This window comes from Nannobrachium achirus, assembly GCF_963921795.1.
Source record: "Nannobrachium achirus genome assembly, chromosome: 11".
Taxonomy (NCBI): Eukaryota; Metazoa; Chordata; class Actinopteri; order Myctophiformes; family Myctophidae; genus Nannobrachium; species Nannobrachium achirus.
Window position 1 is genome coordinate 47,838,244 of NC_137820.1, and position 16,463 is coordinate 47,854,706.

Below are 16,463 nucleotides of genomic sequence, written 5' to 3' on the forward strand. Positions count from 1 at the left end.
GCCGGACGATTTTTTTTTTTACCTTTTTGTTGTTGTCAATTGTACATACCGGTCGCAAGTGCTTCAGCGGAGCGCAGTTTCTCGACCCTGAGACAACTGATTTATTTATGGACAACAATAACTGATACAAGGTACCAAATAATTGAACAGTATGCAAGAGCAAAAGACAGGAGGCTGCAATTCATTGTATAATAAGGCAGATACATTTGTCATGTAGCCTACTCAATTATTTGTTTGTTCCTGCTAAATACTTTGACACTGTTACTGTACGTTGCAAAGTGACTGACATTTACATGCCGATGACGTTTGGCTACATGTCCTGTGCTGCAAAATAAGTAAATAAATCATATAGACATGGTGCACCTGTTTTGCACTTTTTTTTGTTTATATTGTGTTACATTTACCGGTAGGTAAAAAAAAACAAATCCATAGAAACCTGTTAAAACAATAGGACAAAACCGTACAAAACCTGACATTTTGGCATGAGGAACCCAGCCTGTCTTGCACCCCCTGCTAGCAGAGACTATAAATGGCCTATGCACCCACCCACACCCACACACACGGCGGAACAAACTTTATGCTTGTTTAGCATGCCGCTCAGCTGCGGTTATGAATTAAGCCGAGTTATGAATAGATAATGAGTCAGAAACATTATTGGATCAGAGAGGTGAATGCTCTCCATCACATATCTCATTAGACACAACGGAGTATGATGAACAGTTAATGATGTTTATAGACCACAGCATATTCATTTATTAGCACACGTCTCATCAGAATAATGAGTACTACACCCCTGGTTAAAGGCAAAGCAACAGAGAAATGGAAAGGCAACACTGCATCCAAGACAGTATACGTACTGTATACATGCACATCATCGTGGTCGGGTGGAAACCATGTCCAAAACAGTTTCGACTCAGGTATAAAATGGTCCAATGGATCCAAAGTAGTTATTTAGCTTAATGTGTTTCATTTATACAACCTACAGACAGATTTAACCACTTTCACTTAAAAAAAGAAAAAAGGGGGAAAAAAAAGTCGCAAATTGTAGATCTTTCTACTTTTGTTTGACACCGTAGTATGGTGAAGTAGGGCATATTTTTACAGGGGAAAAAAGCTTTAAAAGTTGCAATATGCAGCTACGACATATACTGTACACTGTACATACTAGTTAGTATCAACTCTGTGTACACCCACACATATCAGTGTGTTCAGGTTGATGTTATTCTGGGTTATTGGGTGGTTGAAATAGGCTCCCTCCCTCTCTCTCTCTCTCTCTCTACCTGCCTCTGCCTCCCTCTTTCTCCTTCACTGATCGAGCTCTCCCTCTGTTCAGGTTTTGAGTGAAGTGAATACTTTTGATGTGTGTGTGTGTGTGTGTGTGTGTGTGTGTGTGTGTGTGTGTGTGTGTGTGTGTGTGTGTGCGCGTGTGTGCGCGCATGTGTGCGTGTTTAAAAAAACTGTGTATTCATTTTCATTTTTGGCAGTCTCTAACTTTCTGTTCTCTAACTTTTCTGGGAAAAAAAAATGTTTCACAGTTGCTGCTCATTCAGCAAACGGATAAGTGCCTCCACCTTCCAATCAGGTCAGGAAAACAAGAAGCGCACACAGGAGGAGTCATTCAGGTTGTTTGTCAGAGACAGGGGCGTGTGTGGTATGTAGGCCAGCTAACGGAGCAAACAATCTAATTTGAAGTGACATTTGGATGCCTTGTATCGATGCACACCTAATTCAATCTGCCCCGTTCCTTATTTCCTGTTCAACGTCTGTGTGTCTCTACCGTGAGAAGGAATGTATCGGTGGTTTGCCTCCAGTCACAGGGCTCTGGGGCAATTTCTGCTATTTTGACAGGAGAAATTGCTGGAACAATGTGCCGCCACATCCAGCCGCGAAATCCAATCTGCGCAGTAAATCCATTAATTTAAGGCTTAAAGTATACAAATGGATCTGTAAAAGAACGAGAGCGCCTCCAACAATACAACAAAAAGGTTGTCCACATAATGGTTCATAAACATGACTGTTTAAACAGAGCATGAATGAAAGGCACAGAGAGAGAGGGGGGGGGGGGGGGGGCTAATTCATGTTCCTTTACTGCAAGGGTCTTCATCGTTTGACAGCACAATCGTCAGTGTATTTTGGATTCATGTCAATTTGTGTTTTCAGATATTTAATCACTTGAACCGTCAATACTTAATAAACTTGACCTTTCACTCTGTACTTAGTCTGCTCTTTTCCCCCTCTACACCAAAGCTCTTTGCCAAAAATAGCTGATCTACAAGCTCACAACGCGACACTAGGGTTCAAGTGGTTAATATAAAAGAGAAGAAAAAAAGTTTCTATCACACAAAGATTTGGAGGACCCCCTGTAGTAACTCTAGGGGGTCCTGGACCCCCTGTTGAAGACCCCTGCTCTACTCTCCTCTCTATTTAAAAACTTCAAAATATTGAATTTTGATCTATTTTACTGAGAAATCTGCATCAAACGTATTACAGAACCCAGAGACATTCAACACACAGACAAACCCGGTTATAGAGGGCAATACTGAAAACAACTCCCCCATGAATCCATTTGACAGTGTAAACTAAACTGGGAACGTGAGAATGGCCACCAACCAGAGACCACCCAAAGAGAGGGCAGACAGGAGAGAGAGAAAGAGAAATCGAGAGAAAACGGGAGAAAGAGAACGGTATTCTACTCTACCAAATGGTAAATGGTGCATTTATTTGGCGCATTTATCCAAGGCGCTTTACAGAGATTGTGCATCACATTCATCCATTCACACACACATTCATACACAGACAGCAGAGGAAACCAAGCAATGCACCATCCTGTTTAACGGGAGCAACTAGGGCAGGGGTCTTCAACGTTTTCAGGCCAATGACCCCTTAGCTGAGAGGGAGATAAAGTAGGGACCCCCACAGCCCACTACATATTGTATAAAATTGTGTTTTCACGGATTTCATAGATTGTACATGGAGAGCATAGACCTGTTTGACAGCACTGTCATATGTTGGATTTGTGTTTGTGTTTTTTCAGAAATGTAACCACTTAACCTCTAAACCACACAAACCTAGCCAGAAATAGCCAATCTACAAGCTCTCAACACCTCGCAGTGCGAGGCGTTGAGAGCTTGTAGATCTGCTATTTTTGTCTAAAGTTCTCCTCAGAATAGGGATGCGAGGGTTCAAGTTGTTAATTTAAAATAATTATCCTATCACACAAAGATTTTGGTGGCTCCCCTGTAGTAACTCTGAGGACCCCCTAGGGGTCCCGGTCCCCCTGTTGAAGACCCCTGCTCAAGGACACTTCGGCACTAACTCAGGGGGGATTGGGAAAGCCCTGTGATCGAACTGTGAACCTTCCGGTTAGAGCCACTGCTGCCCCTGCCTCTATTCCCTCCACTCTACTGCCTAGTGCTTCTAGTGGATCTTAAGTCTTACATCATTTCATGCACCAGTAGCGGGTCAAGTTCATCGGGTTCACATGGAAATGGTAAACGTCATCTCTGCTCGATGTGAATGGGTCAGGTTTTAAGAATGTTGTTCAAGCATTCTGTTTACAAGACGTTGTTGGATCTTTGATCTGAACGCACTTTAATATTGTACTGTGTGTGTGTGTGTGTGTGTGTGTGTGTGTGTGTGTGTGTGTGTGTGTGTGTAAAATTCCCTGTGAGCTAAAATATCAGACTAATGGACTGTATTTACTCTCATATACTCGTAAGTGGACTCCCTCTCCGTGTGTGTGTGTGTGTGTGTGTGTGTGTGTGTGTGTGTGTGTGTGTGTGTGTGTGTGTGTGTGTGTGAGAGAGAGAAAGGACAAGCAGAAGGACATTGGATAAGAGTGACAGGCAGAGATATACTGTAGCAGTGCTGAGACAGACTGAGCTAGTGTGAGCAGGACAGTCAGAGATGGGAACATACTGACAGCTGATTCACAATCACGCACGCGCACACGCACACGCACACACACACACACACACACACACACACACACACACACACACACACACACACACACACACTAAAGAGTTACAGGTCTTTAACTCTAAGAGTGAACCAAATTGACCCTTACGTATCCCATAAAAATAAAATTGTATCAAACCCCCCTTGGCCCCATGCATATCAAACTATGAGTCCTTGAAATTAAAACGTTTGAGAACTACTAACAGTACAACGACATTGTACATGGAGGGCATTCTATGATGTTGGTAGTACTATGATTCATACTGATGACGGGCTTTGGAGATATATACATATTTTTGGAGCTCTGCGGATCTGACCGGCTTCACACCAGGACACTCGGCAACAAAGAGTTTTAATCCTGATTGGTCGGACAGTTCTTGAGATACGAGGTGGACACACGGACACACACGCATAGATTCCATGCATCTGTGATATCATACTGATGACATCAGAGATCTGCATATATGGGGGCTTGTGGTACTTTTACCGCTCAACTGACTTTAAAGTTGTTGTTTTTTAATGCAAGGGTCTTCAACAGGGGATCCGGGACCCCTAGGGGGTCCTCCAAATCTTTGTGTGAGAGAAGAAAAGAATAAAATCTCCTTTTTAGCCAGATTCTTAACCAGATTCTGAGAACTTCAGCCAGCATATCTACAAGATCAAAATGCCTAATGATTGTGCTGTCAAACAATGAAACGATATGGAATCTACAGTATGACAAGGTTGTGGGGGTCCCTGCTTCATCGTTCTCTCAACTAAGGGGTCCTTGGCCTGAAAATGTTGAAGACCCCTGCTTTAATGAATCTGGTGGCACTACACCGACACACTCTTGCAAAACACAGAGAAAACAAATAACTAAGTGCAAAGTCATAGACCCCCCACAGAGTGCAAGTTGGTTCTACACCAAGAACATCAAGGCTAGCACCATGCTGACTAAAACATGGCTGCCAGTAGTGTGTGTGTGTGTGTGTGTGTGTGTGTGTGTGTGTGTGTGTGTGTGTGTGTGTGTGTGTGTGTGTGTGTGTGTGTGAGAGTGTGTGTGTGTGTATGTATGTGCGTGCGCTAACCCTTGATTTCAGGTTCGACATCACATTAAACACACACACACACTCACGCACACACAGCAGTTACAACAGAAGAATGTTTATTTCCTCGGGTCTAAGACACTTTAACTTGTAAAACTCCAGTTTACAGTGGATTACATCATTTCCTGTCACATCCTCCAGACACTGTACAGATACAGAGGGACTTGGGTAACAGCTTGTCTTAAGGCACTAATTACTGCCTTATTCAGCATGATCATATTCTACAACTACTAGGCCATCAACTAAGAGGTGTCCCCTCAATAAGCTCCCAGTTACTGCTTATCGATAGTAAGTGAGGGAGTTGTTGTCCGGGTGCCATGGCAATGGTCCGACATGTCATTGTTCCTACTGTACATCACATTAGTCAGAATCTGGTGAATGTTAACCTGGTGAAAATACTGTACTATGCCTAAACCTAATCCTAACACTAACCTGAGTAGAACTATGCCTAAACCTAACCCATACCCTAACCTCAGTAAAACTATGTCTAAACCTAACCCTAATCAAATTAGGACTAATGAGATGTACGACTAATGAGATGTAGGACTCATGGGCAGTCCCCGTTGTCCAGGAATTATAATCGTAATTTGCTCTGCTCAGTATGGGCTTTAAAAGGTGGTAGAACCACAAGAATACCGTAGTCATTCTCTCTTATTGAATCTTGATAAATATGGTCTAATTTTAAGTAACAAAACACAAAATGACAAGTGTTATTAGTGTCCAATTAACTCCAAGTTAAGTCTCTGAGCTCTCAGTTTGCTGAGAAGTTGAAATGTTTGACAAACAGACCGATGGAGACAAATACTCGCTGTGTGGTCACAAGAAAAAATCAAACACAGTTTGAAGTGAGCAGTGGTGACACACGCAGTCACGCATAGGAGATGGTGTTCCACCGTTCAAAAATATGATATACTAGAGGTTCGCGGGCCTTCGGCCCGCTCACATCTAGAGTCCACGCCCGCAAAAAAAAAAAGTACTATTGTGGCGGAACTATTGTGGCGGAACTATTGTGCCGCAGCGCACGTTTCCGGTTGGACATATTTGACCGCCGGACGCACTGGAGAGAAGTGACTGTTAAGCCTCTGCTATTTCTCTGCAGCAGGCACATGCAAACACAGTGGTGTCAAATTTCACTCTCTCTCTCTCGCTTGCCCGCACCCCCTCCCCTGTTGCCTCCTCTCTCTCGTGCTTAGCGAATGAGCGGACGGCATAGGATTAGGGGCGGTACTCCTTACGTCCTAGACGACTACCTATGAGTTGAAGTCGATGTAAAGGGGGCGTGAAGTGGGATGCGGCTCTTAGAGGAATGTATATATAAGATAGGCCTATTGTGAGGAGGCAAGAAAGCAAAGCTTCAGCTGGTGAAAGATGTTGTAGGCTGTGTGAAGGTACACACACACACGCACACGCACACGCGCACACACACACACACACACACACACACACAGTTATTACAGCCCTTTGTTTTGTATTAAATATAGAATATAATATTCAGCTTTCACACATTTTACTACTTTTACTCCCCAAACGGGGGTCTGGAGGTCCTCCCACCAAAAACCTTTTGTAGATCTGTGTTCTGATGAATGTTTCTTTGTTTTTAATTTGATTATGCTTGCTTGACTCACATTGGAAAAGGGTGGGTACAATATCAGCAATTAAAATGCAAAAGGTAGGTGTACAGAATTTGATTTGATAAATGAAGACCCATCTGTGCTAATATTCACTACTTACTGCCAGTGAATTTATCTGTGAGATTCCATGCACTGCCCACACCCCTGTAATGTCCTGTGTTCTGGTGATTTTTTGGAGTCTGATACAAACACTGGGTGTACAGGACTGTTGGCTAGCCTGTACACAAAGCAGGGGCAAAGAGGCTAAAGGCCCATTCCCACTGGGGCAGATAACATTATAAAAATCTCTTTCTCCAGATATTTTTCCATTCAAAGTGGATGGTAGTTACAGATAAAAAAAATATATATTTGCCACAGATAAAAGTATCTGTGGCAAATATCTGTGGTACACATTGTTTTTATCTGTATCTACCATCCACTTTGAATGGAAAAATATCTGGAGAAAGAGATTTTTTTGTAATGTTATCTGGCCCAGTGGGAATGGGCCTTTAGAGCTGTATTATTCACTTTTGTTCCCTTTAAGTGTATTTTGGCATTGGTAATACTTGTGTGCTTTTACTCAAGTAACACACTCAAACACACACATTTTACTTGTAACAGAGTACTTTTACCTAAGTAGACACATTTCAGTACTTTTCCACTCGCAGCATTAACGGACGCTGCCGTTGTTGTTATACAGCGATTCGTGACCTATAGAAAACGGTGTCTGCGATGTTTTAAATAATGTTTCTGTCGTTTCTACACAGATGTTGTTTGTTTTCGGTAATTTCTTCTACACACGTTGTTGTTCATAGCGTAAGAGGATAGGATCGAGTGCAGTAGGCCATGGGAGGGAGAGTACTTTTACCAGGGAGAGTACTTTTACCTATTAAGTAAAAACATTGTGCCGTTTTGGTTTTAGAGAGCAGATAGTGGGACAGTGGGGACATGCACACAGAGACTACTTTTGTGCTTTTACTCAAGTAACACACTCAAACACACACATTTTACTTGTAACAGAGTACTTTTACCTAAGTAGACACATTTCAGTACTTTTCCACTCGCAGCATGAACGGACGCTGCCGTTGGTGTTATACAGCGAATCGTGACCTATAGAAAACGGTGTCTGCGATGTTTAAAATAATGTTTTTGTCGTTTCTACACAGATGTTGTTTGTTTTAGGTAATTTCTTCTACACACGTTGTTGTTCATAGCGTAAGAGGATAGGATCGAGTACAGTAGGCCATGGGAGGGTTTACCTAAGTAAAAACTTTACTTGTAACAGAGTACTTTTACCTAAGTAGACACATTTCAGTACTTTTCCACTCGCAGCATGAACGGACACTGCCGTTGGTGTTATACAGCGAATCGTGACCTATAGAAAACGGTGTCTGCGATGTTTAAAATAATGTTTTTGTCGTTTCTACACAGATGTTGTTTGTTTTAGGTAATTTCTTCTACACACGTTGTTGTTCATAGCGTAAGAGGATAGGATCGAGTACAGTAGGCCATGGGAGGGTTTACCTAAGTAAAAACATTGTGCCGTTGTAGTTAGAGAGCAGATAGTGGGACAGTGGGGCCATGCACACTGAGACAGCAGCAGCGCGTGTACTTTTTTACAGAAAGAAATTGGCAGTAGGGGCCTACCTTTTTGTGCTGTAGTTGGGCTCATGGTCGTCATTGTCACTGGTGAAGAAAAAGAGTGTTGATGATGCTCTTCTTGTAGCCGCGACTGTACTGTAACTTTCCGTTTGTGCGGTGGAAGTGTAGAGCGATGTGTTCACACCCCCGGCCCTCCCCCTAATAGCCCAAGGAAGATCCCCTGCAGTACACAGCTCACGGTTGTGCTCCCGGCTCTACAGCACAACAGCAGCTAAACAATTGACTTAAGTGAGGGACTTTGCGAGAGAAAAGCAACTGCTTAACAATGTCAAACTGTCATAAATCTAACAGCTGAAAACGTCCTATTTGGATCTTCTCTCAAAAAGTATTTTATTTTTTTTTGCAAAGGATTAGCCTATAACTTATTGTCCTTCAGAACAGTATGGTTACAGGGGCTTCTCTCTTATTTGAATGATGCCTAAGCAGAACAGTATGGTTACAGGGGCTTCTCTCTTATTTGAATGATGCCTAAGCTTGAATTTGTTTAATGTCTATTTTTTAAGTGTTACTGTACTGATCCCATAGCCTTGCACTGATCCCATAGCCTGGGAGTGCGGAAGGTTTATTCTATTGGCTGGCCCCATGCTGCCACCATGGCGAATCAGCGGACGGCATAGAGTTAGGGGCGGTATTCCTTACGTCCTAGACGACTACCTATGAATTGAAGTCGATGTAAAGGGGGCGTGGAAGTGGGATGCGGCTTTTGAAGGAATGTATATATAAGATTCACACTTATCTGTGTTCAAGAAAAAAATCAACACACCTTTTTGAGACTCTCCTTAGGCTTATGTAAACCATTTACTGTACCTAATTTTCTGCATAAAGTGAAAACCCTATGGGGGAATAAACATTGAAAATCTTTATACACCATGTTTCTGGGATCTGACACATCCAGGATGAAGACAAAATCTTAGACGATTAAGAAGAGAAGGTAGAAGGAATAAATTAATTTAGCGTGGCTTCATCGGCGTGTCTTAGCTGGGGGAGTCGAGTTGGAGGAAATAGCATGGTTTCCAAACTGAGATGCAGTAGAACTATAGTAATTTCAAAAGTGGGTGACATGTCTTACACAGATTCCTTGTCGACACGCTCGATAAACGCTACATTGTCAGATTAAACAGTCGGATTGGAATGTTGTCCTTCTATCATGATCTGGACTGACGATCCAACACAATGTTGCATACCAAGATACCTTCCGCTATCTAATCGAGTCGCCGGGTAAGAGACACTATTATACTTTCTATAGATATGATCAATGACACCATTTTACGGTGTGCTTATCATGCTGGGATTTGCAGCCAAAACCTACCCTATCCTCCTGTTTCAAACCTACAGCAAGGCAGTTTAAAACATGGCAATAAATACAAAGCTAATACATTTGTGAGGGAGCTACTGTACGCCATAAATGTAAATGTTTTTGGAGCCGGGTTCCATAGGCAACCAAAACATCCTTCCGGCGTATACTGAGTCTTTATACAGCATACGGTATTTTAAAATGCCCCTAAAGGCAAATCAGAATCAATCAGACTCAATTATAGAACAAAGATGACTCAACAACGTACAGAGATAACAAGGTAAGACGGAACACACTGATACATGCTGTAAAAGTCCAGTGCACAGAGAAATGCACTTAGCAGACAGCTGCCAAGACATTTCACTTTATTATAAACTACAGAGAAATGACATAAGAGCTCAGAACCACTTAACAAAGCAGGAATGTGCTGCAGGCCAAAATGAAAGTTCTTTTAAAAAAAACGTGCCCTACTTTTAAATATATTTCCCAGGGAAAAACCATGCTGCACGAGTTCTGCCTATAGCGTAGTGTGTGTATAGTTTGTATTGTGTGCGTGTGTGTGTGTGTGTGTGTGTGTGTGTGTGTGTGTGTGTGTGTGTGTGTGTGTGTGTGTGTGTGTGTGTGTGTGTGCTGTGCGCCACACAAGTATGTTTGTGTGCATTTGTTGTACCATGTGAAGAGCAGGGTTGAAATTTGGAATCGGAGGAACTGGATCCAACAATGAGGAACCGGAACGTGATGGAACCATTTCTGGGACCGGTTTTGCATTGCCAGAGCTGGTTATGTGGACTTCCCGTCTGCTATACAATTAAAATACCGTAGTTCATTTCAAGGACCACCATAACTCAGAGTGTACACATGGAACCGAATGGACCCGCAAGGGTCCATTTGGTTCCATTTGTACACAGAGTTACAGATATGTAAAGCCCGTATCAGAGTCGGGTCCGCGGTGGAAGGCTATCCACCGCGGTGTAGTGCCGTGTAGTCTTTTTGAGTCATAAAACTACAACGTTAACGCTCAAAAAGACTACACGGCACTACACCGCGGTGGATAGCCTTCCACCGCGGACCCGACTCTGATACGGGCTTAAGGGTCCATTTGGAACCCCCTATACTATAGGAATCATAAGGCTAGGGCTCCACCAGGAGCGTTGCGTTGTGCCGTCGTCGTGACGGCATCAAAAAATGAACCAGGGAGAATTTGGTAAAAGATGTCCGACGTCGGCAGTGGAGCACCCTTCATTGATTAAAAAGGGGACTTTCCCTGCGTTGACGCGGACGCGACGCTCGATGCCTGCAGTGGAGCCGGGGGGTTAAAGAGAACCGTTAAGGAAACGGACCGTTGCGAGGGAATCATTAAAATCCCAAAGGATCCAACCCTAGTGAAGACTGAAAAGAGTGGAAGAGAGAAGTTAAATCTTAACGTCTCCTCCTTTCCCCTCCATTGTTCCTATAAGCTTCTCCTCCCTTCTCTTTCAACAGTCACCTCCTCCCTTAACATCATGGCTCCCTCTGCTCCTCTCCAACCCAACAGGGTGTGTTGTTACACGTGTGTGAAATTGTGCCTGGCAGCTCTCATTTGAAAACGTTTTCACACTTTCCGGAGTTTTGCCTGCAGACACATCCCCGCACACACGCAAACACATATACGCACGCGCGGTCACACGCCTTTTAACATGAATTCCACTGATTACTTTAATTCCCAATTCATTTTCGAACCCTCAGGGGAGAGAAAGACAGAGAGAGGAATAAAGAAAGCAAAAGATAAAGAATGAGGGAAAGAGAGAGAGTAGTAGGGAAATTACACTGCCACGGCACAAAATGTGCACACTGTGTGTGTGATCTCAATGAGCGAATACAGTTGTCAAGGTTGTCTGCACAAAGGTAGACACACATGCGCACACAGGTTTAGAGTAGCATGACTGAATACTGTGAGATCAATACAGTCTGGCTGGAGAAACCACGCACGCACGCACGCACGCACGCACGCACGCACGCACGCACACTTAATGATTTCCTTAGTAGTTCTCTAAAAACTTTAATCTGATCGACTTCACACTGGGTGGGTGTATTGCTGAGGATGGAACTCGAGGGTGAAGTGGGATGGAAGAGCGGTTGTCAACAGCACAGCAAGCTGTAGGAATAGGTCCACTGTCTTCCCCGGGACCCAAACCGACTTACAAGCACAGAGATCTGCAATTTCTTAAATGTTTTTGTTAATTATTCATTGAATGGAATTTTGTTTTTCTCTTTTTTAAATGAAATTCTTAACTCATATGCTGCCATTTAACAATACCTTCGTACTCTTTAACTGCCATTCGTCTCCATAGACTTCCATGTAATTCATAGTGCACGGATCATGCACACCCATGCCTAGATAATGCACCACGTGTGTCCACATTGCTCACAGCTTTCAAACAAAAAAATCCGAATGGAAATCCGTTCAGGCATTCATGAGATAGCAGCCATTATGTTTTACACTGTTGTGAGCTTGGAGGTCTGCTACCTGAGTTGTATGGGGGTTGTATGGGGGTTAAACAAGCAATTTCGCGATCGCTATCATGCCTACTAACGTTTTTGGGGTCCCAAAACATTTTTTGAAAAAAAAATTTTTTTGATTTTTTTTTTTTTTTTCTTTTCAAAATGGCGGAAATTCTCGGGTTCCTCGGGCGTGGCAGGGAGGGACATCGCGAAATTCTCGGGTTCCTCGGGTTTGGCAGGGTATGAGTTAAGAAACTTTTCTTTTTAAGTGACAACCATTTTTTGGCTAAAGTTCTCCTCAGAATAGGGATGCTAGGGTTCAAGTAGGTATTGCCAAACACAAGTTTGTACCGTATGTACCTCCCTGCCAGACGCGATCGCGAAATGCATGTTTGACACCCAGAACTCAACCTTTCAAACATGGCAGCCATGTTTACATTTGAAGAAAACAAGATTGTGTGATTAATGCAACAAAGATCCTCTCACACAAAGATTTGGCACCCGCCCTATAGTAACTTTGGGGTCCCGGACACCCTGTTGAAGACGGGGTCCGCTCAAGCGTCGGCAGGTTAGGTACTCGTCACGGTTACTGAGGTTAGGTTTAGGATTAGGGTTAGTTATAGTGTCTGAATACCGGCCCGTCGGCATATTGATGCGGACCCGTTGAAGACCCCTGCACTAATCAATTAAAAACATACGCTGTGCTCTGGAGAAAGAAAGAAAAAACACAGTCCCTTAAGACTCTGATACTGTAACAGTGATTTAGGGCAAATGAGTTGATGATGGAGTGTTTCATAATGATTTAAAAATGAAGCAAAGATTCTACAAGGGAATTAATTACTATAATGAAAACAACATTGACCTACATCAACGACAAAAAAAAAGGACTCCACAGAGAACACAAGACACACACATATGCACACACAAACACACACGCGCGCACGCACACACGCACACGCACACGCACACACACACACACACACACACACACACACACACACACACACACACACACAGACAAGAGTACACAGGCACACACAACATGCTTACAGACACAGACACATTGAGAAATTAAGGCAAATGCACAGACACACACTCATGTACACACACGGATATCCATGCACACGCACACCTCAGACACTCACAGTGTAATGGATCAGGCAGCAGCCATGGGTTCTCAGCAGCTTCTGCAGGGCTGTACTACCACTTCTGCAAGCTGGTAGAGAGACAGTCAGAGAGAGAGAGAGAGAGAGAGAGAGAGAGAGAGAAACATAAATACAAACATGTATTGACAGTTAACTTTATTACAGTCATCTGTTAATGTAAGCAATAATGAAATGCAGCAACTGTAGCGACACAAGTATCATCTTCTGTATGTCAATCTAATTAATCACACTGGAGATGAACTGAATAACGGAGAACGAGAGGAGAGATGCGCGCGCGCACACACACACACACACACACACACACACACACACGCGCGCGCACACACGCACGCACGCACGCACGCAAGTGTTTGTATTAGTACTGTATACTTGTAAGGACATTGACATTCTAGGACAGCATCGATTGAAAACAACGCGTCTCAGTGCGACGCGTTGTGAGCTTGTAGATCGGCTATTTCTCAGTGTTTCGGGAGAACTTCAACCCATTCACCTAATCTATAAGAAAATGGTCAAATACTAACCACAAGCTGGATATTGTTTCCTAATTGTAACCTAAACCAAATCATATTTAACTTTAACCCATTAACTAAGGCCGGGAACGAATCTGTGTCACATAACCACTTTAACCATTATGTTTTTATACTTTGGCTATTCAAAAATAGCAGATATACAAGCTCACAGCGCACCACACACAAAGAAAACCATTGGGATTCCGATTTAGAAGACATTTTTAGGCATTCTTCAGGTCTTAATGGATTAAATCAACCATTGTTCTTGTGACGACCAGGAAAATGGTGCTTGCAATGTTTATTTCTCAATTGCAACTATACTTGTGGGGTCATTTGATCCTCACAAGTACAGTGCAGTAACACACACACACAGCGAAAAAACAGAAATAGAGTTGGAAACAGAGATGAGAGGGAGATAGAGGAGGGGGGAGAGGGGCGGAGGGAGGAGAGACGTATTTGTTACTTCGCTCGAGGCGAGGAGTCTAGAAGACTACAGTACTGTAGCTCATTTTCAAAGCGTGGTGTCCCGTGTGTAGAGAACTTAGTACCACACACACACACACACACACACACACACACACACACACACACACACACACACACACACACACACACACACACACACACACACACACACACACACACACACACACACACACACACACACACACACACACACACACACACACAAGTGGTCTTCTCACATGCTTTTCCTCTCGCTTCTCTCTCCATCTCCGTTCTTCCTTCTCCTCTCCCACCCATTGTTTTCTCTCTCTCTCCTCTCCTCTCCAATCACATACCCCCCTACACTACACCACTGCCTTTCTTCTCCCAATTTTCCCCTCTGCCTCCTCTCCATCTCTCCTTTCACTTCCACCCTCTCCTCTCTTCGCTCAGCGTTGCTACGCAACAAAAAAAAAAGAAAAAAAGAAAACTAAGAAGAACTGATCCCAAAACAACGTTAGAAAACGTGCATGATTACAGAAACACAGAGCCAGCTCTGCATCCATATTCATACGAGGAGCCATGCATACATCTTAGTTAGGAGGAGTTAAAAATAACTTCTCCTACATCTTCCCCAGCAGCCTTGGGAAGAAGGGTTTATAGACTATTTACTCATTTCTCAATGGAAACACAATCTGTCATGAAAGCAGAGTTTCTGCAGAGAGAGAGAGCGAGAGAGAGAGAGAGAGAGAAGCCTTGAAGCGAGTGTGTGTAAATTGTTGGAACATACAGTACTGCTGCCCCCAGATGCTGGATTCACATTCACAAGACATTCTGAAGAGCTTGTTGGGAACTATATTGTCACTATAGACACAGTCAGTCACTCTCAACCCTATCTCCTCTCTTGTGTCTTCCTCTCATTCTCTCCATCTTTTTGGAGCATCCACCTCTATCTCTGTCTTTTTTCAACTACCCTGAATGTACAAATCCCTCCAAAACAAAGAAATGGAAAACAAAACAACATTCATACAATGTCTTTTTTGGGATGAAACCCCCAACACATCCTTACTTACAATTTAGAAGTTAGCCACTCCCTGAGAAGTTAATCACGCCCTGTGTACTGTATCCCGCAGCTACACTGCATCTATGTTAGCACAGACCTACGGCCCAATTCCCAAAACCATTTAACCGACAGCACAATCATACCTCTCGCTTTTGGACCGTCGCTATTTCTTGGGTCTTTATGCATTCTTTTACCTTCTTTGCCACGCTTTTCTGCCTCAACCGCGAACGGTGCTACGTCACATATCCTTCTTCCTGAAAGGTCTGTCCTTCTTCCTGAGACGATAATTACTTATCCTTTACAGTCTCTCCTTCTTCCGTGTCTCTCAAGTAAACGTCCATGACGTATGCGGATGCGACGTGCCTTTGCGCAAGTGGAACCTATACTTCTCTGCCGGAGCCGCCGTTACGTCACTGAATTCACCTTTGCCTTCAGAACCCATGTCGATCATAGTACGTCCATTATAAACCTTCCGGCCGAAACACAGACTTACAAATAGTTCCACGGTGCAGTGTACTTATGAGTGTAGTAGGCCTACTGTGTCCCCTGGTGGCAGGGCAGCTCCGTAACGTTACGTCTTTGTGCACAGATATACATTTCTCTCTCTCTCAAACGATACAGTAACAGAGAGAGGGGTACCACGAGAGAGAGAGAGACTATTACATTTCCTCTGTCTGTCTGTTCGTTTGTCTTTTTGCTGATATTGCCAGAGACACTGCTACTTTAAAACAGTTCTGTGTCTTCAATGACTATGATCAAATGTGAGCGCGATTTCTAGATATGAGCGGCCGCGAATTTCTAGTAATAATATGTTGCACATATTGTACTTCCACTTGCATATCTCTGCTGTCGGGCCGAAACCTCCTAACTCCAAAATGTTCATTTTTGGGAAAATGAGCACAAGTGGAGTTAGGAGGTTTTGACGAAGGGCTTTTTACTACTTTTCATTGGTTCAATATTATTTTCGCCCGCCTCTGATTGAAAATGAATTACTAGGGCACAGCGCAGTCCGTCTGAAAGGCGCTTTAATTTGGACACTCAGAAACTCCAGTGAGAAGCTTTTCCCAAGCCCTCACCCTTCTCTGCTGAAGTTGTCACCTACTTTGATTAAAAAAATAATAATAATAATGTTTAATATCAGAAGCTAGTTACTCCACTCCTCAAGAAATTGACCCTCTGACGTCAAGAA

The 16,463-nt window shown here is 43.3% G+C and overlaps 1 protein-coding gene across 1 annotated transcript in view; it reads right to left on the reverse strand.

Annotated features, from left to right (window-relative positions):
- peak1 (pseudopodium-enriched atypical kinase 1) overlaps window positions 1-16,463 on the reverse strand; it is a 57,218-nt gene that overhangs the window by 32,355 nt on the left and 8,400 nt on the right. The window contains exon 2 of the mRNA XM_080737667.1: window positions 13,238-13,308. The gene's annotated coding sequence lies outside the window, so the exon portion shown is untranslated. The remainder of the gene's footprint in view (window positions 1-13,237; window positions 13,309-16,463) is intronic.